Genomic DNA, 23650 nt, shown 5'->3' with positions numbered 1-23650 from the left:
CCTGCTGCTCTGCATGAGCACTATTTGCCAGCAGAGAAGGGCTGGGGCATGGCCAGCAGCTCACAGAGCTCCAAAAATGGATGAGTGACTTGCAGGCGCATCATCCCTGCTGTCATAACCCCTTTCATAAGGCCATGCCCCCATTGTGACTTTGCCATGCAAGGGGGCCTACTACAGGAGTAGTTGAATCTGGGACCACCCATTACCATAAAAGTGAAATGCTAAAATATTCTCCATTTAATCAATGTGTAATTAGAGGCACTATACAATTGAATGTAATATTACCATATTTATATAATTCCATTGCACTGTTTAAAAAAAAGTCCTCTACCCTTGGTTTCTATCTTGCCGTGTATTTTTTGGCCCTCATATTTCTTAACCTCATATACTTAGCATCGGGGCTCAAAGGTCATATATCACACCCCATGGATAAATTAAATAGTAGCAGTGTGTGGATTCACGACGGATCCTCTTGTTTTTTTTTTTAAAACATAAGACTTATTTCTGTTTCTGTTATAGAACTTTGACACTGCCTACATATTTAAAGTTAAATGGCACACTGTCAATAGTGCAGTAGATATGTATGGTTATTATTTTGGCTTGTTTGCTTTTTGTTTAATAAAAGCATGGTGCAATTAAAAAATTGAAATATATGTGCAATCACCCGCCATTTTGTACTTAATAGGCGTTAACACCTGCATTTCTCAATATCTGATTTTGTCGCTTGTTCCTCATTTTTAAAATTATTAAAAATAGGCACAAAGGGGGCGTGGCTTAGCAGCCATTACAAGCAGCAGCACCTTTACTGGGTCCTCGCACTTACCAGCATGCAGTGGCCCTTAGGAGCCACTGCATACAGACCTGTGCAGCCCAGCGTCTTCCGGAGGACCTCCTGTCCATTCCGGTTCCAGGAGCAGACACCTGCATGGCCGAGGGACCCGTCTGTGGCCTACTCATGGCTGAAGCCGAGGCCTCGATTTGCCGAGGTACCCGGGAACTGGGCTCCGCGGCGGAAAGACGCCGCCGGAATTACTTTGGGTGGGTGGACAGATTGCCCAGACCTCCCCTGATGCTCCCCAGGCCTGTGGACGAGAGGTTAGGGGAACTGGGAGGCTGTTTGTGCCTTCCCTGGCCCAGCATCTCTGTGCTGTGTAGCGGCGGCCATATTGGTTGGGGCATCTGTATAGGGTATCTATAACCTTCGGCAGGGTAACACAGCTTCTCCCATAAAGTATATAACTACACCTTATACAGTGCCCTGGCTCCCACCCCTCCCTCCCTCTTGGATGAGAGGGGAGAAGTCACACAGATACACACAGTCAGCTCCTACATACCACAGCTGAGCTGATGTGAGGCTTCCACAATGTGCAGCTGTCCTATGCATTAAAAGCTCTCTCCCCAGACTTCCGGCTCCGCCCCCGAGGTGAGCGATTGCACTCACGGGAGCTCCTTTGCTGCGCCGACCACCAAGGCACCAGAACTGGGAGCTACAACCATTCACCCACCCAGAAGCACTGCCTAACTTCACAGGAGGCTGCTCCGGTATATGGAAAGCTTCCTGGCGACTCCAATGCCGTCCAAAGCAGCGAGACAGAAGGCTGAGAAAAAAAGCTGCCGAATCCAAGATGGCCACCTCGTCTGAGTCCTCACATGGCTCCCAGGTACAAAATGCACTGTCAATCATGCTAACAAATCCCGCAGAGGACACTGAATCCCCAGCACTATATGCTACAGTTGTCAAAGCCATACAAGCCATGATGGGCCCGCTAATGGAGGCTCAGGCTGATAAATTCACTGCGGCCATTCAAGATATTAAGCAGCAGATGAAAGACATAACAAGGGGACAGCAGGAGACAGACTGCAGGGTGGGTGAACTGTTTAAAGATGTCACAGACATAAAAGTAACTACTGGTGAACTACAATCCACTGTTTACCAACTCCAGAACAGATATGCTAGGAAACAGGTCAAGATGCAATAACCTGCGGATAGTGGGACTTGACGAATCCCTTAAAGGGCCAGACCTCACAAGCTTTTTAGTGGAATCACTGCCGGCTATGCTCCAAATACAGTCCGAATGTGAAGGAATGGTGATAGAGATAGCTCACCACTTGGGCCCCCTAGAAAGGCACCAGATGCCAGACCTAGGGTGGTGATATTCCGCTGCCTTAATTTCCTGCACAAAGAAACATCTGGGCGGCTTCTAAGAAGCAGAGAGACCTAAACTGGAAGGGATCAAAGTTTATAATATTTCAAGACTACTCAGCAGAGGTCACGAGAGCCCGCAGGGAATTTACACCAGTATGCGCAAAACTTTTTGCGGCAAATACCAAGTTTGCATTATTATATCCGGCAAGATTAAGGATCCATGAGGGGGACTCTTTTAGAGATTTTATGACGGCTGCGGATGCTGTGGGATACATAGAGGAAAAAAGTGCCCATGTGAGGTCTGATTCCCAGGGATCACCCCTACCCAGTTGCTGAGGTTATTACAATGGAGCATAATGTCGCAATCATTTTGCTTGTTCTGGTACAATGGACTGTACACGTTGATTTTACTTCTAGGGACATTACCCAGGCTGAGAGGTTGGGGCGAAGTGGAGCGTTTTTGTGGCTCAAGACTTTCCTTATACTTCACTGAGGCCCCACTTGGCCCACGTTTGAGAGGGCGAGGAAGGAGGGATTAAGTTAAGATAGGTGATATCAGAACAGCTGTGTTCACTTCTCCTTCCATACTCAACTATGAGGTCCCGATACTGTGTTTACATCTGGTTGCTTTCAATGTTAAATGATGTTGATATGATATGAGACTATAGAGTAGCTCTCTTATTCTAAAAGTTTATATATGATTATTTACAAAGGTGTGGAGGTGGAGGTGCTGGATAGGCCCGACCCTGTGAACTCCTGAAACACCAACAGTTGGTACTTAGGCCTTCTGTGTTAGGCCCGGAAGTTCGAATTTGATATAAGCATCATGAAGTTAGGTTGTGACGCATATATGTTTGAAGTGCTTGTCTCCCTCTCTGTTCATGTTTTCCCTCTTGTGACTTCCCTGCCCCCCCCCCCGGATCTGTCTAATTCGAGTATCTCTTGTACAGACTTAGAAAATGTCTAGTGTAAAAATTGGCACCCTAAACGTGGGTGGAATTAACACCCCGGCTAAGAGGAAAAAGGTCTTGTTATACCTGAATAAGCTAAAAATTGATCTCATCTTCATACAGGAAACCCACCTCCCCCCCCCCCCCCCCCCCTGCGAAATTCTAAAACTAAATACACTACAATGGAATGTCCTGGCATCTGCCCACTCCAACTCTAAAGCTGAGGGGGTGGCGGTATTAGCTAAAAACAGTTTAGAAGTGGAAGTGAAAAGGGTGGAGGCAGATCCTCAGGACCGCGATATGTGTTATTAGAAGTAGATATCCAGGAACAGAGATTCACCCTATGCAATGCGTATGGGCCTAATGCAAGGTCCCGGGAGTTTTATAATACCTTATCCAATAGGATTCAGGCTTTTTCCGACGCAGAATTAATTTTGGGAGGAGATCTTAACATAGCAGCCTCTGCACTGCTGGATAGAAGTGCCCCACCTACAGATAAGACTCAGATAGTTAACCCTGTTTTTGCTAAAGTGTTACAACAATTACAGCTGGTTGATGTGTGGAGAGCGTGTTACCCAACGGAAAGGAACTATTCATGCCTGTCAGCCACACATGGTACATGATCTAGAATCAACTACATGCTGATGACAGCGAGTTTGTTTTCTAGGGCCATAGATACTAATATGGAACCAATATGTATTTCAGACCACGCCTTATGTTGGGCTGCGTTAGCCACAAAAGTAGATAAGGGCCCGATCAGGCAATGGAGGTTCCTATCGCACCTCTCCAACCTACCCCCATTCAGAAACATGCTGGAAGCAACGTGGTTGGATTATATGGTTAATAATGCAAATTTGGCAGAGGAAAACCCCATGTTGTTCTGGCAAGCGTTTAAACCGGTAATGAGGGGCCACATTATCTCATACTGTAAGCTAAGGGAGAAGACCATGGGTACTGCTTATTTAGAAGCTCAACAAGCATTGACAAATGTTTTCCTAAATTACAAGCAATCACCATCCCAATCGAATAAATCCAGTTATTTAAGTGCAAAACAAATTTTTGATAACATTATTTCTTCTCTAGAAGCCAAATATTCATTTCACAGAGATGCCGCTATCCATAGATACGGCAACAAGCCAAGCAGATTTTTGTCAAATCTACTTAAAGGCAGACACCAGCCCCCCATAATTCAATCTATTAGGACTCCTGATCAAAAGCTTATACAACAAACAGCAGGCATTACCCAAGTATTTTTTTTTTTTTAATCATGTATTTTTATTGAGTTTTCAAAGGTACATATACTATATATGTAATAAACATACAAACAAATAAAAAAAAAACTTAACAATAAAGGAAATTAAACATTACATGTGTGTTGCATCATTCAAGAGGTATTATACTATACTATAGTTCCATAAATTTGTTTACAGTCTAGGATTAGTTGTCAGGTTCATAGACAGTTGTGGTTACAGGATATAAGTAGAGTAAAGGTGCCCACAGACGCTACAATTATCGAATGCGTTTTGTACTTTTTAAGCACAAATTGCATCTTATGTACAATTATTGGATGGTGTTTATGTTCCCTGGAGCCCGATATTGTATGTCTAAAAAAGTACGTGCTGCACGTACTTTTTAGACTACATCTGAAATTTAACATTACAAACATGGGTTCATCACATGCATCCAAGTGCACATCTCATAGCAAGCTGGAAGAAAAATTGTATAGAACCATTGTACAGTCAAAAACGCATAGCACAGTACAATTGTAGCGTCTGTGGGCACCTTTAGGGGTGAGTTCATGGGGGCATGCGGGCGGGTCCCGGACACAGACATTAGACTATCCTTTTTAGACATACGGGTAGTTCTAGTGAATTACGTGCTGGGGTCTTGTAAGTACAGTGCAGAGGTCTGCCACAGGTCCCAAACCTTACTAAATTTCCCCAGACAATTCCGTTTAGTGTACATAAATCGCTCATGTGATACAGTGGTATTAACAAGCGCAACCAACATATTGGAGGATGGGGGAGCAGGGCTCATCCAAGCTCTAGCAATGCATACACGGGCCAGGGTAAGAAGGTTATTTACGTATAACCTCTGGTGCTTAGGGAGTAGCTCCTCTAGCTCCAAGCCAAAGATACAAATGCGGGGGTCAGCGAGCGGGGCCTGCACACCCGTATCCCGGACATTAGCCAGGACGGTTTCCCAAAAGGAGTGTACCCGCGGGCAATGCCACAGCAGATGCCAAAAGTCAGCACCAGGTCCCTGACATTTAGGACAGGCGTCCGACCCGGTACCACCCATCTGCATCAGCCTATGGGGGGTCCAGTAGACTCAGTGCAGGATATACAGCTGGATCTGTTGGAACCTGGCAAACGCCGTGGCACCCCTAGGGGAGCTCAGTATGTGGGACCAATCCTCGTCCTCAATAGGCCCTATGTCCACCACCCACCTAGCTCTTAGAGCGTTCAGCTGATCCGTGCCAGAAAAGGTGAGGAGAGGAGAGTACAGAGCTGAGACCCTACTCCGATCCGGAAGTTTACGGATCATTGCACGGACTGGACTTTCCACGAGTTCAGGTACATTCCCCCTCCATTGCGCACCTATTGCGTGTCTAAGCTGGAGATATTTGTAAAAGTAGTGGCGTGGTACTGCATACTTAGTCATCATTTGTTCAAAGGAGTGAAGTATCCCATCCTGGAAAAGGTGGCCGTTCTCAGAAACCCCAAAAGGTACCCATTCCGCCCCAGCTTTCAGTTTATAGAGTTCAGGGAAGTCCTTATTCCTCCATATAGGGGAGCAGGAGTCTACCACTGGGCTGCCTCTTATGACCCCCACCGCCAACCATACCCTACGGGCCTGCTGCAGGAGAGGGGGGAGCGCTGCCAGGGGGGTTCGTGCTAATAAGAATTGCAAGGGTGAAAAAGTTAAGCCTGCCTTACTTAGAAGGGCAATAGGTAAATTCCCATAGTGCGCAGGCGCAACCCACTCTACCAGTTGAGCCAGCTGGGCTGCCAGGTAATATAATCGTAAGTCGGGAAGTGCCAGGCCTCCATCATAGCGAGACCTGCACAGAGTTTTGGCTGCTATCCTTGAACGTTTGCCTCCCCAAACAAAGGAGACAATATGTTCCAAGATAAGTTTGAACTGGGAGATTGGGATATATACTGGGGAATTCTGAAGAATATATAAGAATTTTGGTTGAACAGTCATTTTAATGAGGTTCACTCTGCCAGTGACCGATAGAGGAAGCGTTTGCCAGACACGGGCCCTCTGGCTTAACGAGGCAATCTGCGGGGATAAATTCAGAGCTATAAAATCAGAAGGGGAGTGGGAGACTTGTACACCCAAATATTTGAATTGTGTACACCAACGAAGGGGATAGTTATATGATACGGGCTGTTGTGTGGTAGGGAGCAAAGGAAACACAACAGACTTATCCCAGTTTATCCCTACCCCGGAGAACCGAGCATATTCCGTCATTAAAGCGAGGAGTGCTGGGAGGGAGGAGGTCATGTTAGTCAGATACAGGATCATATCATCAGCATATAGCCCTATTTTTTCCTCACCACTCCCGATCCCAAAACCCTTGATCAATGGAGAGGCCCTTATATAGCAAGCCAATGGTTCCACCGCAAGAGCAAATAGCAGGGGGGACAGAGGGCACCCCTGTCTGGTCCCCCTCCCTAAGTCAAAGGAGGCTGTGGTGAAACCATTAACCATTATCCGGGCGGCAGGGCCAGAATACAACAGCCTAATCCACGCCAAGTAGTTCGGTCCTATCCCAAATTTACCCAGAACATCCCATAAATAGACCCACTCCACTGAGTCAAATGCGCGGGCCACGTCCAATGAGACTATGACCGCGTCGTCCATGTCTTCTCTAGCCCACTGTAGGTAGGTAAAGAGGCGGCGTAGGTTGAGGGTCGTCGATTTACCAGGCATAAAGCCAGTTTGATCAGCATGTACCAATTCTAGTACAACCGCATTTAAACGCACAGCCAGTAGTTTAGCCAATATCTTAATGTCAGTAGATAGCAAGGATATGGGCCGGTACGAGTCGGGGGATAATGGGTCTTTACCGGGTTTCGGAATGAGGACTATCAGCGCCTCTGCCATAGAGGGAGGTAGGGAGCCCTGCTCCAACAGGTTATTATAAAGGGATAATAGTCTAGGGGCAAAAAAGGTTATATGGGTTTTGTATACTTCAATAGGGAGTCCATCCACTCCTGGGGCCTTAGAGTTGGGGAAGGCTTTAATTGCCCCCTCCACCTCCTCCAGCTTAAAAGGGGCATCTAGGAAATGTCTAGAGTCACCGCTTAAACTGGGGGTGGTGATATTATTCTGATATTCGGTCAATTCCGCAGAGGTATAAGTTACCCGGGATCTATATTCTTCCTTAAAATGATTATAAAAGGAGGTTGTGACTGGTAGGGTCCCAGTGCATATTACGCCGTCTTCCTGGCGCACGCTGTGCACAACGGTAGGGGGAAGGCTCTCCCTGGCCAGATAAGCCAGGAATTTCATTACCCAAGTATTTAGTGATTTCTACTCCCAACTCTATCATGCCCTGGAAATAAAGAAAGAAAAACAAGATTCTTTCTGGACCAAGATCAGTACCCCCCGAATCTCCAAAGAACAGGCAGACTCTTTATCTCTTCCAATAACTGTAGAAGAGGTCACTGCGACCATAAAATCCCTAAAAACAGGAAAAGCCCCAGGCCCCGACGGGTTATTAAGAAACATATTTTCAAACTATTCAATAATACAACATGGCTCCTATACAGGAAAATAGCATAACTAGCCATGCTGCAAAAAATTACCTGTTTGTACTTTTAACAGAGGTTTACTGTATAACAATCTCCGGGTTACCTGTGTTTGGATGCAAATAGAAAATAGATGAGTTCTTATTGTTCTTATTTAATGTTTAGTGGACATGCCCCCCCCCCCCCCCCACCCCTGTATGAAGTGCGATTGTGTGAGTGAATGGATGCTTAAATAAAACTACTTTGTTTAGTTATATAGGTTATTGGTTATGCATAATCTGTCCATAGGGATGGTTGAGATGGGGATGTTCTGCCTGCCTGCACTGGATGCAGCAAAGTGAACTCGTCATCCCTAGAAGACAGGGTGGTTTTTCATTTATTGCAAGGCCTTGTTTGCATTGTTGCCTTTAATGCCTATGTCACATGCTGTTCGCAGTTCTCTCCTGTAATGTTTACAGATGTTTCTTATCTGAAATTTCATAAAATGCCAAAATTAAATTTGACAAACAAATGGTTAATCACTACACATTTATTAAAAGCCATAATAAGTAAAGACCCATATACACTAAAGAATATTGTGAAAGCTATCCCTCAGAAATTCGCTCCTGCACAAATAGTCAAATGACCCACATCTTCAGCAGGTCCTGGTGATGTCACTGAACAATATCATTTACACACAATATCTGCAACCCAAAGCCGAAATTATTAACTATATCTCCCACGGCCAGGGACAGCTATATAGTGTGGAGAGTGCAGCGAGCCACCGAGCCTGAAGTGTGGCGAGCGGACGCGGAATACACATGACGCGCGAGGTGACGCGGAATACATGTGAAGTGATGCACGTGCGCTCGCCACGCTTTGGACTCGCTGCACTCACCACACTATATAAAATCAACTCCACGCCAACATGGATAGTTGGGGTATGAAAAGGTTGGAGTACGCGTACAGCTGCACTCGCCACGCTTCGGGTTGGCATTGATAGTGGGGGTGGCGTGGGGGTGCATTTAACATTGTAACCACCCATTAGGGTGCTTATACAATTAAAAGTCGTATAGGGGCTTATACAATTTTAAATCGCATCGCATGCCATATGCCTAGCATGCAATGCGATGCAGTACAACTTAATATCGTGGGCGCCGTGCTAGGAAACAAGTACCGTTTTTCCATTTAAAAAAATTAGATTAAAGTTTACTAAAGTTAAAGAGAGTGTGTGTAAAGTTAATGTTTTTTTTTTGCTGTAACTTTGATGGGATGTAGACAAAATTCTGGGTTCTCTGCAGTGATAGTGAGATAATTGTGCTATGTACTATGGCTGTATTTTACCCTCCAGACTTCCTTCTTATGAAAACGCCACACGTATAGGGCGGAGAAATGCATTAAGGGTTTCCTTGGGGTCTATACCCCTCACCATACCGACCACCTGGAACGTATGCCACCTTCAAAATCCATGGAATACAGCCTTCTCCTTTGCTATCAACCTCCCAGTGTCTACAGCGGTTCACCTGCTCACTCTCGCAGCCTGCACAACTTGCCTTTATCCAAGCACAGCTCGCTCCCTGCCGATTCCACAACAGCAGTCTGCTGGCTCAAGCTGAGCAGGTGTAGCTGGAGCCGCACCAGACGCCTTCTACCTTTGCTTTTAGCCACTGAGGCTTTTCTGTATTATACAATTAAGCCGGCTGTTCTTCTCATTAAGGATTAGATATTAACTATACCCAAATTTTTCCATTGTTGAGGCTTAATGGAACTATTATAATAATTCCAAAGATTGATGTGTTGCACCATCCCATGTGCATGACATCAGAGCCTGAAGATCACATGGGCTGCAGGTTAGAAGTCGCATCACAAAGCGTTTAGATAGGTTTGCCTTGCACTACATACAATAAATCGTATATGGTGTATCATTTGTGGTCTTGCCATCCATGAGGTTCCCAGGTGACTCAAGGGGGATTGCAAGTGACTTTTCCACTTGAATAACTAGCCCTAAATATTTTGAAGCAAAGTTCTCTGTTGATTGAGCTTAAGGTGCAGAGTGAAGAAGGCAAATCTTGGTCAGTGCATACACGAGCGATCTTCCCCCATCCAATCAATTTTCACGGGACGGCTTTCCATAGCTATGGAAAGCCGTCCACTTGGCTGGTAATACCAGCAGATGAGTGGTGCAGGACGGCGATGATGTGGCAGCCGGGCCGGGCCATATACAATGGACAGCTTATGAGATGAAAGCAGCTCAAACTGGAAAAGTGAGCTGCTTTAAGCTCAAAATCGCCCAGTGTGATTGGGCCTTTAGAGTGATACCTTTTAACTATTCAATGATGTAAAAGGTCAAACAATGGCAATTTAAGGCTTCTCTACTTATTTTATCTACTGTGCTTAATATTGTCTGTTTTAAACAAAAAATGGTAGACTATACATTTGAATCAATGTTGTGTAATTTTTTTAACTAACATCATGGATTATTGTAAACTTTTGGGGCCGGATTCAAATGCTTTATCACTTATATCCCATCTAAATTGATAAAAATGCCTGCTTTTAGCACATTGTTCGCATCTTCTAGATTCAGACTTAGGCACACATAGCAGCTAAACCTGACCAAATAAATGGGTGCAACACAAAAGTTCTCTTTGCACATCCAATACGGGTGACATTTTGCAAATTTCAGCTCATCACCCCAGGGCTCTGAGATGAAATGACAGCGCCAGCAGCCATGTATGCCCAAATGGAGCTCCATTTGCATAGCTCCATTTGAGCAACCTCTAGTGGCTGCCTGTGCAAAAAAAAAACATTAGAATCCAGCTCTTTATGGTTTTAAAAATTGGATGTGGATTAGACAATTTGGAATTTGCTAGTCGATTTACAATTAAAAAAGCCCATCGATTGAATACTGTTTGGAATATATTGATCTGTGTTTGGTAATATAGGGTAACATTGAATACTCTCCAATATTTTGATAACCATAGCAGCAGGGAATGGTCTACAGCCTAAAAAAGGAACTTTCTAACAAAAGGAAAAATAATGAGGATTTAAACAACATTTTCCCAAAATATTGACAGAAAACACTCAGGACTCACCTTGGAATGAAGATTTAAAAAGACTCAAACTAATTCTACAAAAACAAACCAGAGTCAACTGGGAGATTACAACTTTGAACAACTACCAAAAACGACAAGCACCCTTAAAACAGACTGGGAAAACTGTCTTTTAAAATGCTCATGCTCACAGAAGCTAATGAGTATCTTGAACAAACACAATATGCTACCGCTGAGCGATTGTGAAAAAGTGATTGAAAACCTTGGATCCAAATTAGAAGAATGGGAAAAGGATAATACCTTCCAGAAATCTTTTGAAAGAATAAAATAAGCCTTACAAACCTACGAGCAGACATAGATCGAAAGGAAGACAAACAAATTCTTACGAGAGAAGCAAGACTTTGTCAGTGGAAAAATTTTCAAGTGTACAAATTATTCGGCACAAAGGACACAAAGACTGCAAAGTGGCTACAGCTGTTCAGAAACAGAAAAATCTGATGCAGAAGACCAACCAAATCAGAGATCTACCTCTTCCACACCCCATCTTTTTCGGGTTTTTTAGAGTAAGGCCAGGGGATAAGGAACAGGTACCGTACCCCAAGAAGAGGAGAATACAGAGGGGAGGGAAGAGAGGCCAGAAACTGGAATAACCCTTAACCCAATCACCACGATTCCAGAAAAACTTCAAATAATGGACACCAATTTACAGGTCATAAACCTCTCCTCCAAGACATTATCACAAATTGAAACCCTAAGTAAGGGACTCTCCTTCCCGACCATTTCCTTTGACAAGTTCACATGGGAAAAAGACTTACAACTGTTCTGTCTTAAACTGCTTTTAAAAAATATTTCACTAAGAAAGTCTCACCAATCACATATTTATCAGGAGCATGCTCGGAGGAACAGACTACCTCTAATACTCCTGACATTAGTGAATCCCTTTCTGAAAAAGATTTAGTTGCCTTAGCTATCTTGGAAGAACTCAATAAAAATTTTGCTAACCAACATTTACCCCAGAAGACTAGTAGAAATATATTAAAGAAGAAAAGGCCATACATGCCCATGATGTCCATCTGTCCAGAGGACAGAAAACAAAACAGAGAGACATTAAACCGGACAATTTGACAAAGGAATAAAGAGATACTATCCAGGAAATCAGCCAATGGGATGATGTAAAAATCAAGCCCTCAGCTAAGGGAAGAAACATTGTACTTTGGCCAAAAGAGGCCTATACTAAAGAGGTTCACAGGCATCTACAGGTTGAGACCTGCTAAGGAACCCTCATGTTTAATCCCACAAATAACTTTAAGATAGCATATATGAGACCAATAGATGGAGCTCATAAAAAGGAGACATCCTGACCAGCGAGTACAGCTTCTTGAACATCCTAAATTGTGTCAGGAATTGTGTCAAGTATAGGTACACTTGTGTCAGGTATAGGAGGATTAGGGGAACAGGCCAGCATTTTTATTGACCATCACTTGAGACACCATGTCCATGCTCTCACATCATATGTACAGGATACAAGAGATGTCTTAAAAAAGCTGAATGACATTTCCTTAGATACAAACCAATACTTGGTGACTTGGATGTGGAATCTCTTTATACCAGTATCAACCATGACCAAGGGATGCAAGCAACAATGTACTTGATGGAACTGGAAGGGATGGATGACTTCATAGAGTTTCTCCTTACACTTCTGGATTTCGAACTACACAAAAATAACTTCCTCTTCGAAGACAGCTTCTTTCTCCAGACCCGAGGGACAACGATGGGTGCAGGATGTGCACCCAAGAGCGTAACTACCATAGGTGCAGGGGGTGCAGCTGCTATGGGGCCCAGAGCTGAATGGGGGCCCATCTTTACTGACTAAATAATATGTTTTACATACATTTATCACCATCAGTTGCTAAATAGGGGGGCCCTTACAAACTTTTGCTATGGACCTACGAATATCTAGTTACGCCACTGTGTGCACCCACATATGCCAACCTGTTCCTTGGGTGGTGGGAGAGTCTGTCTTCAACAAGTCAAATGACAGATACACCAACCAGATCATAACATACATAAGATACGTTGATGATATCTTTATGATCTAGCAAGTTGAAATAAAAGAACTGAAAGGTATCATCAAAATCCTAAACTCAAATAACTTGAATTTTAGGCTTACATCCAGTATAAGTTAAACAGAAGTTTTGGATCTATCGCAGCAAATATGGTTATACTGTATACATTCAGAACTCTTCAGGAAGAAAACTGCCACCAATATTTCACTACATAATGACAGTTCACATTTCCCACCCACAATAAGAAATCTACCTAAGGGCAAATTTCGTTTACGCAGAAACTGTACAACAAAGGAAATCTTTGAAGCCAAAAAGCCTTGAACTGATGGAAAGACTTTTGAATAAGGGTTATAGTAAGAGGATAATAAAAACAGCCAAATACCAAGCCCTAAAAAGTAAGAGAGAGGATCTAATCTTCCCCATAGACAAACCTAAGAAATATCAATCAGAATTATGGTTTATAACAACTACTGTACAGAATGGAAAGAACTACAAGGGCTAATAACTAAACACAAAGCAATTTTGCTGGCAGCTCAAGATCTCAAGGAAATTCTTCAGAACGCTCCATCTTTTAATTGGAGATCACAAAATTTTAAAGGATAAATTGGTAAAAAACCACTACAAGAGAACACCAGGAAGGAAACACAAACTGAGAGAAACCTATCCTTGTGCATTAAAACTGAGGCTACTAGAACACATAGGCAACATCAGAAATGCCAAAACAGATATTACACAATCAAGAAAACTCACATCTTTAGCCCGCCATTTCCTATCCTTTCATCAAGAAAAAATCGGAAGACCTGAGAGCATATGACGAACAAATCAAATTGTGAAAAAGAGACCTAACAAAGGATCTACGACAAAAGGAGTGTACTTTAAATGGATCTTTAATCTTAATGCAGTGTGTCCTCATGGTCTTAATGAATATACAAATTACAGCCCCTTTCTTGGATGAACCATTCCTTGTCCCCAAAAAACCTTCAAGACTTTCTACATTTCCTTATAAAAAATGTTTGTGACTACAAAAAATTGATTATGATCACTCTTTACCACATTGATTAGTTTAGTGATAGGGAGAGAGCGAAAAAGATGAGAGGAGATGGGAGAGTGTAAGAGAAAAAGAGGGGATGTCATGGAGAGACAGTAACTGAGAAAAAGACAGAGGATAGACAGAAGGTGACATGAGAGAGGCAGGGTGGAGAGAGAGTAGGTGGGCAGGACAAAGAGTGGAAAAGAGGATAGGGTGGGAGAGACACACGAGAGATAAAAAGATGAGGGAAGGGCTGGGGGAGAGAGAGGGGGGAAACAATGAAGACTGTTTGGGGAGGAGAAAAAGATGAGAGAGCTAGGGCAGAGCAAGAAAGCAAAGAAGAGAGGAGAGAGATAGGGATGTGGGTCGAAAAACACAGGAGAGGGGCTTGGGGAGATAGTGACCGGGAGAGAGAAACCTGTGTTTGAAAGGCTTTGGACAGCATTCCTCCTAACCTTCACACCTCAAGCCCCCCCACCCTTCAACACCTGAACAGGTTGCACTCTACCCCCATATTGGCAGCTCAGTGTACCTGTAGCCCTTCCACAGTGCTAGCTTCTTAGATTAGGATCTCCAAGTGTTCAGTTTCCTAGACACGGGATAGCAAGGGATGGTGGGTGCAGTGCAAGACGTGGGGGGAAGCAACACTGAGGTGGTGCACCTGGTGGGACCTTGGCGGGGGGTGCCTAGGTTTGCAGCTGTGGTGGTGGAGGTAGGAGCAAATAACTGCTGTTTACTGGCGTAGGGTCTCCTCACCAGTGGTGGCGGGGGTACCATGGGACAGCAGCAGCGGCGGGTGAGCTGTACTGCATCCATTTAACATTGTTCCCTATGTAAAATCGGGTCAATTGGGCCAATTAACATTGTTCCCTATGTAAAATCGGTAATCGCGTCGGTCGCATCGCATGCGATTTTTTTTGGCCGCATGCGATGCGACCGACGCGATTTACATTTTACCATGTATTTCTTTGTAAAATCGCGGCCATCGCTTCGGTCGCATCGCATGCCATTATAATGGCATGCGATGTACATGCGATGCCCCCGATGGGCGCCCTTCTAGGAAACAAGTACCCATCAAACTCCCGTAATTTAACACATAGCATCGGGCGTCATATAACAATCCAATCTCATCCAATGTATTTTTCAATGTTTGGGGCGGGGCCTGGCAATGATGACAAGGGACTATGATGTGCTCCTCCACATTACATCCTGTATGTCCATCCTGACCCTGCAGAACAACCTGCAATCCATCTTCACTGTCTAGTTACCACTCCTGGAGGTTGACAGTGTTAAATGCAGCATACAAAGATGACGTTTTCATAGAGTTTAGTCTCTTTTCCTGAGCAGCCTCTCCTCTCCGGAAACCCAAGACAACTGCCCAAGTGTCTTTGGATCACTTCTGCATGGCTGCCAGGTGCACCAAGCACTTCTCACTTCTGGTAATGGTGGCACTGGGTGTCTGCATTTGTCTCCTTCCCTTGAAATGGATTTATTAACACACCTGCTTGAATACGTACATTGGGTACTTATGTAATATCTGGGCTCCCATTTTTCTTATGAGACCGCATCCACTCGCCACGCTTCGGGCACGGTGGCTCGCCACACTATATAAAATCAACTCCATGCGTAGTTGGATAGTAGGGGTATGAAAAAATGGGGTGCATTTAACATGGGAGCCCAGATACTACATAAGTACCGTACATTGTTTTGGCCAACTTGTTGAAGTGTTGCATTGAATATCTAGCTTAGATGTGTCTTGGATGTATGTTGTGTTACATTAAATATCAATTAAAATGATTGAATTTAAGAAAAAAAAAGTCTGAAATCATTGCAGTTTCTTTGGATGGTTTCATTAAGAATATATATAACCACAGATTGGTTAAACAGCTGCTAATTGGTAAATATACTTTATTATAAACCTCATTAGGGTTTATGTACTACTATAGGAGTCCTAATGAAGATGGGATGTTGCTATGGGCAGCCAATGAAAATCGACTTTTATTTTGCACCTTATAGAAGATGCTAGATTTATTCAGATTTGTTCACCATAGCGACATGCAATCTTCAATACAACTTCCACCGTAGTAAATACACACCGTAAATGTTCAGTTACATTTGAGTAAGGTACTAGCCATCTACAGGGCCGGATTAAGCTTTCGGGAGGCACGAGTGTCACTCTACACAGGAGGGCCTCCTTCAACTGTATGTGAGTTGACTACACTGTGCAAACACATAGTAAAGGTAATTTAATCATGGCCAATGGGTAATTGCAGGGGTCAGGATTTATATACATTAAATTAATGTATGAAATGCAACATGAAAACCTTATATTTGTCATTCTGCACCTGGCTCTGTAGGAATCCCGACAGGCTTAGCGCTACCTCTAATTTAAAACCCTCCCATGTTGAAACCCTTGCAGCTGCTTCCCACCATGGCCCAGAGGAACATATGTAGCTCAACACATGCCTCTGACCTCTTGTGCAAAGTCTTGAGGGACATGGCACACTCCCAGTAATGCACTGTAGACTTTGCCAGTCGGTGTGTCTTTCCTCCCGATTGTCAGTTCCATTGATCATTGTCACATTGCCAGTTTGGCATAGTTGCAGCACTACCCCACTCCCATGTACAAAACCTACAGCCGTTAAAAAGGGGTACTGACCTCCTGCCCCCCCTTGAAGTGGCCCTGGGAAACTGTTTTTAATTGATGTGGTCGACACAATATTGTTTATTGACATATTAATGCACCGACTCTTGTCTTCTCTAAAATGAATGGATCTTTAAATTGTGTAAAGTTATTATAGGCTATGCTGGTTACTTTTAGTGGGAGTATTTGCATTCACAGTCAGTAATTAAAATTGCAATTTGGTGATGTAATATATATTGTAAACTGCATGGGGTAATATAGACAGAGTGCGCATTTGAAAAATCATATTCGTATTCTTAATATGAATGTATACTAATGCATATGGCTTTTTAAAATAAAAATTTCTCATCTCCACCTTTTGACTGGTGTCCTTTCCCTTGTTGTGCAATGATCCTGTCAACCTAGTGATTCTGTTGAAATAAGCCATGTAAATTTACAGTCATGTCAACCATTCCAGATTGTTTACATTCCTGCATGTCTCCCTAAAGACCCTCACTCATGTTGTCCTAAATGATTTTCAAATTATTTCCTGCTGATCCATAGACCACAACCCCCTACATCCTCACATATCCCCCATTACCCACCTTCAGCAGCACATCTCCCTCATTTCCCCCTGATGCAGAATCACATCTCCCCCACTACGCGCTGCTGCAGCTGCATGACCTCTTCTCGCACACTGCTGCAACATTTTAACTCTGCAGTTTACCGGTAGGGGTCACTCCCGACTATGCACTTGATGTGTCAAGAATGGCATATGATAATTCAAATGATGTTGACTCATGTGCAACATCCGTGGAGATGCAGTGCAAGACACGGGAAGGGGGAGAGGCAGAAAGGATCAGTGAGCGGGGGACGCTGGCTAGCTGTTGGGGGAGAGCTGGCCAGGCATAGTTGGCTGCTAGTTTGTGGGAGGGGAAGGATTGTAAACCAGCCAGGGGGACAGTCGGGCAAAGGACGGGGGGCGCCCGGAGCCGGCAAAGTGAACATGTGAAACAATGCCAAGGGAGGAGGAGAAAAAAGAAAACTCTGGGTGGGGGCACCCTGATATAACAGATCAAAGAACGTTTAGGTTTAACAATAAAATATAGCTTTTATTCGATATGCTTTAAAATATATAGATCCCTGTACAGGAGATAATTATTTGTATAAAAAAGCGTAGCAAAAATATTAGAATGATGAAGAGACCCAGGTCAGGCTCAGGACGACTGAAATCCTCATTAGTCCCCTAATAAGCACCAGGTTGTGGTCTGATTAGTGTGGGGAAGGTGTTAAATCATCGGATTTTTTCTGAACCAGGTTTTTTTGTCTCACAGCAAAGCAGGGATATACAGCAGTGTGTAGTATGGTCATATGACTACTGATACATTAACTGGTGAAAACATGTAAGAAAAGAATCATGTATCATAGGTATGAGCGTTAGGCAAGCAGTGAAAATAAGCGATAGTAGAAGAGAAAGGAGTGAAAGAGATCCACTGGTAAATACCAGTGGTTTACCTGAAGGTACCCCACCGATGTGGTATCAAAGTACCGGAGTGTAGTGTGCTGCTGTGCTGGGTTGTATGCGTTCGCTGCTGGCTGCTGGCGTCCCTGCGAGCCTACAGTCTTCTAAAGTGAACATGTGTGCTGGGGAGGAAGAGAATGCTGCTGCAGAGTTTAAAGAAAAAAAACAATGGGCAGCCAGCTATTGGCTGAGTGCTCACTCTTACTCAAACAGCAATTGGCTGAGCGAGCACTCGTGCAATCACTGGCTGACCATTCATACTGTGCAATGAACTGCAATAATACTAATACAATACATTTATAAATACCCATACAGTATACATTTATTTATAATAAAGAAAACACCACACACTGTTAAATGAACAATTTTTTACCTTTTTGTGTAAAATAATACATTTTGGGCTGTTTCATCAAAAAATGAGGAAAACAACTGCCTCTTGACAAAGGACTACCACAACAAGGAGAACATTAAACAGGCATCCAAGAAACGAGTTAGCTTTGCAAAGACTCAAAACAGTAATGCAGACACAGTCGAAAGGTACGGAAGAAGATGAAAACATGCGATACAGTGATTCATAAAGGAAAACACCTAGTACGACAATCTCAACATTCAGAAGTACCGTGCTTAGAAATCCACAAACCAAAATTGTGATACTACAAGCAATGAAATTTATCATTAAACAAACCATGCAAAGAGAAGTTCTAGAGCATTACTATAAGCATTTAAATTAAAAACGCAAATCCAAATTTGCAAAAAAATTGTTTCGATGAAACGATTTGAAATAATACACATCTTCATCTGATGGAGGGGATTGTGTACTCAGCAAAGCAGAGTACACACCACCAGATAAAGTGCTGGGTTGAGTGGCAGTTGAGGTAGGGCATGATGGGCCCGGCACATAAGACCTTTGGGAAGGTGGAGGAATACCCAGTGCGCTGTGCATAGGGGGGTGGTGTGGGTGGTTTGGGGGGGGGGGGGGGGGCGGGCGGCCTGTGGGGTATTGAATATGGTGTTATGTCACACTCATCTGTCAAATTATTGGCAGATGCACATGTCAAACCGCAATATACAATCCGTTTGAAGATGCGGTACTGCTCCTCGTCCATCTTTCTTGTCTCACTAGCAACGTGATTCCCGAAGTTTTGAAACTCATCCGTTCATTTTGAAAACATTTCCTCCACTCGCTTATAGAAATGCTCTGGGCTGAAAGCAGATGAGCTGGTCCCCGGGGAAGTTTGCTTCCTCCTCCTCTTCTTAGGAGGAGGTTCCGACCGTGCCTCTTCCTGAGGACCCTCTGTCTCGACACGGGCTTGAGACTCTGCTTCCAGCTCGTGGGTAACACCCTATTTAACAAAAAGAAAAAATTATTAGTACAACAAAATTATATCATCGATGGACAGCACTTCCAGAGAGGCATCATCCATTGGTGTACCCACAGAACTTCTCCTTGCTGGTTGTTCAATGATAAATTTAATTTTCTCATAGTACCACAATTTTGTCGTGTAAATATCTTCAGCAGCATCTCCTGAACGCTGGGATTCCCGGACAAGGTGATTTTCCTCAACAACCACTGTTCGCATGTTTGCAATCTTCCTCCGTACCCACTTCTGGTCTGCATCACTGTTTCGCGTCTTGCAATATGCCACTAACTTCTCGTATGTCTGATTCTGTTTCTCCTTGTTGTGGTAATCCTCATTGGCTATTCTCCAGAGGCAGTCATTCTCCTCATATAATATAATGAAATGAGACCAAAATTTATTGTCATTTGTCATTTCTAAAAAAAAAAAAAGTGGTTTCTCCAAATAGGGAAATGTATACATAATACATTTCCCTATTTGGAGAAACCACTTTTTTTTTTTTTAGAAATGACAAATGACAATAAATTTTGGGCTCATTTCATTTCATTGCCTCAAAGTGGCGTGGCACACTATGGCTTGATACCCCAACACCCAAATGTCCACGCCACTTGCTGCCGTTGCCTGCTACCCCACATCTGCCACTATCACCCTCCCACTACCCCAACACCCAGAAGCCCACGCCACCTGCTACACCAGCAACAAGCCTGCAATTGTAACGCCAACTGATACAAGATGCCTGGACCACATTGCAGCTGGATACCTGTTGCTGTGCAACTAACGCCTATTAGGTAAATCCAGTTTTCTCTCACATCGCACCAGGGTAGACCTCCATACCACCAACGGGTGACCTCTCCACCCCACAGTACACACACACCCGCCCATACCCCATCCATGTCACTCCACCCTATCCCCCAGACACTGCAACCCAAAAAAACATTCCTCACAACCACATCCAGTCCAACAATACCCCCCCAATGCCTGACACATGATGCCCATTACACATATGTCCCACACTTTGATGCTCAATATACTTATGACACCCCCATGATGCTCCATTATACATATGTCCCACACCGTGATGCCCATTACACATATGCCCCACTCTTTGATGCTCATTATACACATGCCCCACACCTTGCTGCTCATTATACATATGCCCCACACAATGCCCATTATACATATGCCCGACACATGATGCCCATTATACATATCCCCCACACCTTAATGCTCAATATACTTATGACACCCCCATGATACCCATTACACATATGCCCCAGGCCGTGATGCTCATTGTACACATGCCCCACACCTTGCTGCTCATTATACATATGCCACACACATGATGGCCATTACACATATGCCCGACACATGATGCCACACATCTTAATGCACAACCTACTTATGACACCCCCATGATGCCCATTACACATATGCCCCACACCTTGATGTGTCAAACCCCATATGTTGCCCCCCCCCCGGACATAAATACCCCCTCCCAGCAATGATCACCACACCCCCACCCCCTCGGCCATGATGATAAACCCCAGCCCCACCCACCCCACACCGGTTTCAGCCACCTGCCAGTGGGGTCTAGCAGTCCAGGCAGGGTCGGAAATAAACACAAGTAACCTGCAAAACAAAAATAAAAAAATTAGTCAACTTACCAAGCTGAAGGGAGACGCAGAAGGGACACGATGCTCTGGCACTCTGGTCTGCGTGCAGGCTCCTCGTCACGTGTTGGCTCCGTTTTCACGACTCTGCAGGAGATGTGACTGACAGGGGGGGGAGTGTTTCCTGGAATTGCATCGCATTGTACTAAAAGTACATGCGATGCGATGCAGTACAAAAAGTACTGCCTGCACATACTTTTTGTACTATACAATATCGCACTCACGGGTACGCGCATCGCATCCCCTCCTAAACATGGTGCGATTATCGCACATGCAATGCGTTTTCTACATTAAAAGTACAAAACGCATGCGATAATCGTGTGTATGGGCATCTTTAAAGTGATAATGCTATTTTTAATAGATCATTTTCGCTTATTGTCTACAGATCTGGTTACAGTCACAATATAAGCAAATAGAGAAATGTTTGAAATCAAAGGGTTATACATTTTAGAAAACATTAGTGGATTACAAACTATTTGAATGTATTATTTTTAAGTTAAATTGTTAAACAGATTTGATGATATGATTTTTTTTTAAAATGATTACAGAAAAAACTTTGACAGAGCAAGGAAACCATGACCAAGGGGAGAATTTGCCAAGAAATTTCACTGATCTCACTAACGCATTCACTTAAGATGAGTTTATTGCCTCTGGAATTTGCATTGATGCCGATAGTAGTCAAGATTGTATCACTTGTAAAAATACTGAAGCATCCGCTAGTTTAGCAATGTGATCCTTGGAGAATCGTGTTGATCCCAGTCAGTTTGAAAACCCAAACATTAACATTATAGAAATTAATAGCAACCCTTTAATTAACCAGATGAATGACGTTTTCAAAAAGTCAATGTCAGATTTTAAAGATTTTTTACAGGTTCAATTCTCGCATTTAGAAGGCAATCTGAAAACCATGAACCAAATTTTTTCCAAATTTGCAGACAATATGCAAATTTGCAAAAATTCCCAAATGAACTGTACTTTATTAGCAATATCTGAAAGTGTAAAACAATTAGTAGAATTGCGAAAAATTCAAAGCATTTGAACAAATTTTAGTTCAGAAAATGTTACGCAAACATCTATACAAATTCCGCATCCCCAAAAAAATAAAAAATAAACACTTGAAGATCTCCAACCAAAAAAAAAAAAACATTTTGAAGATTCTATTTTTGAAATCTGTTACCGCTCATTATTCCTCCAATTTTTCATTTTTCTGAGGCAGAACATTTAAATGTTGCACAAACTAATCCGCTCCACGCTTTCCATTCTTATACTAAGGTTGATTTATTAAGCTTGTTTAATTGACAATGTGGCTGATACATTATAAGTGTTCGCAAAACTCCCCCAGAAACAAGGGTCCCTGGTACCCTTCAATTATAAAAAATACGGTCCAACCCAACCTTTTCTAGGTCCCCACTGAAATTTAAACAGATCTATAGAAAGGTGAACAGTTTATGTAAAGCAGTTCTCAGTTACATAACTGTTTAACCTTGATTTCTTTCTGAATATTGCAATGCAGGAAATCATTTTATAATTACTTATACTAGTCAACTGCACAAGCCAAGATGAACATGCTTGCTGCAAGCTGACCTCTGTCCCTAGGGGCGTGATAACATATTTGTGAGCCCAATAGCATAAACCTGAAATTGCCCCCATCACCAATGCTAATAGGGGGGTTGAATGATGGCACACACCTGACAGATAATATGTATACATAGGATGTATTTCCCATACCAGGACAACAAGATGACGGCAGTCACAATACCATCACCGGCATCCTGACTAATGCCAGGAGTCCAGTGCTGGCATCAATAAATGGGCATGCACCAGGATCCAAACTGCAGGGATGCTGAATGCATGCATGCTGTGGTGGGTTATGGGTGAGGAAGTATGGTTTAAATACTAAGTCTGGGCTTAGGTTAAAGGTTGAGGAGGGGAAGTTTAAGCTTATGCTCTGTGGTGCTGTGTAACCCATATTGTATGGGTTATATTAGGGGCAGCGTGAGTAGAGATATGTGATCTGTTGTACACACACATATACTGTACAGAATCTAGGGGCACGCTAACACACACACAGAATATATTGTAAGGCACACTGGCACACATGCAGGGACCAGAGGCATGCCACCCCCATCCTTACTATTTCCAACAAATTTGAACAGTATATATTTGCTGCTCGGCCCTATGGATGGCCTAGGAAATAGAGCAAATTTGCAGAGGTGCTTTCTTCAGTGTTGCCTAGTTTTGCATCCTCTGCAATGTCCAGCACAGAAGATGGGTGGGCAGTGTCATCCCTGGCAGCGGGTCTCCTCCACGACATCCTCCGCAGCTTCTTTTCTAGCAGCATCCTCTTCCTTACACGTGCAGTCCTGACTCCGCCCAGCCACACACTATTGGCCTTTAAGCTGGTCTCCTCCTCCTCTGCATTATCTCAGAGCCGGCAATTGATGATCCCTCCGCATGTTAACTGCTGGGTCAGACAGAGCACATCCCAGGGGA

This window comes from Crinia signifera, chromosome 1 (genome assembly GCF_055691185.1).
Source record: "Crinia signifera chromosome 1, ASM5569118v1, whole genome shotgun sequence".
Taxonomy (NCBI): Eukaryota; Metazoa; Chordata; class Amphibia; order Anura; family Myobatrachidae; genus Crinia; species Crinia signifera.
Note: the sequence above shows the minus strand (reverse complement) of the source record.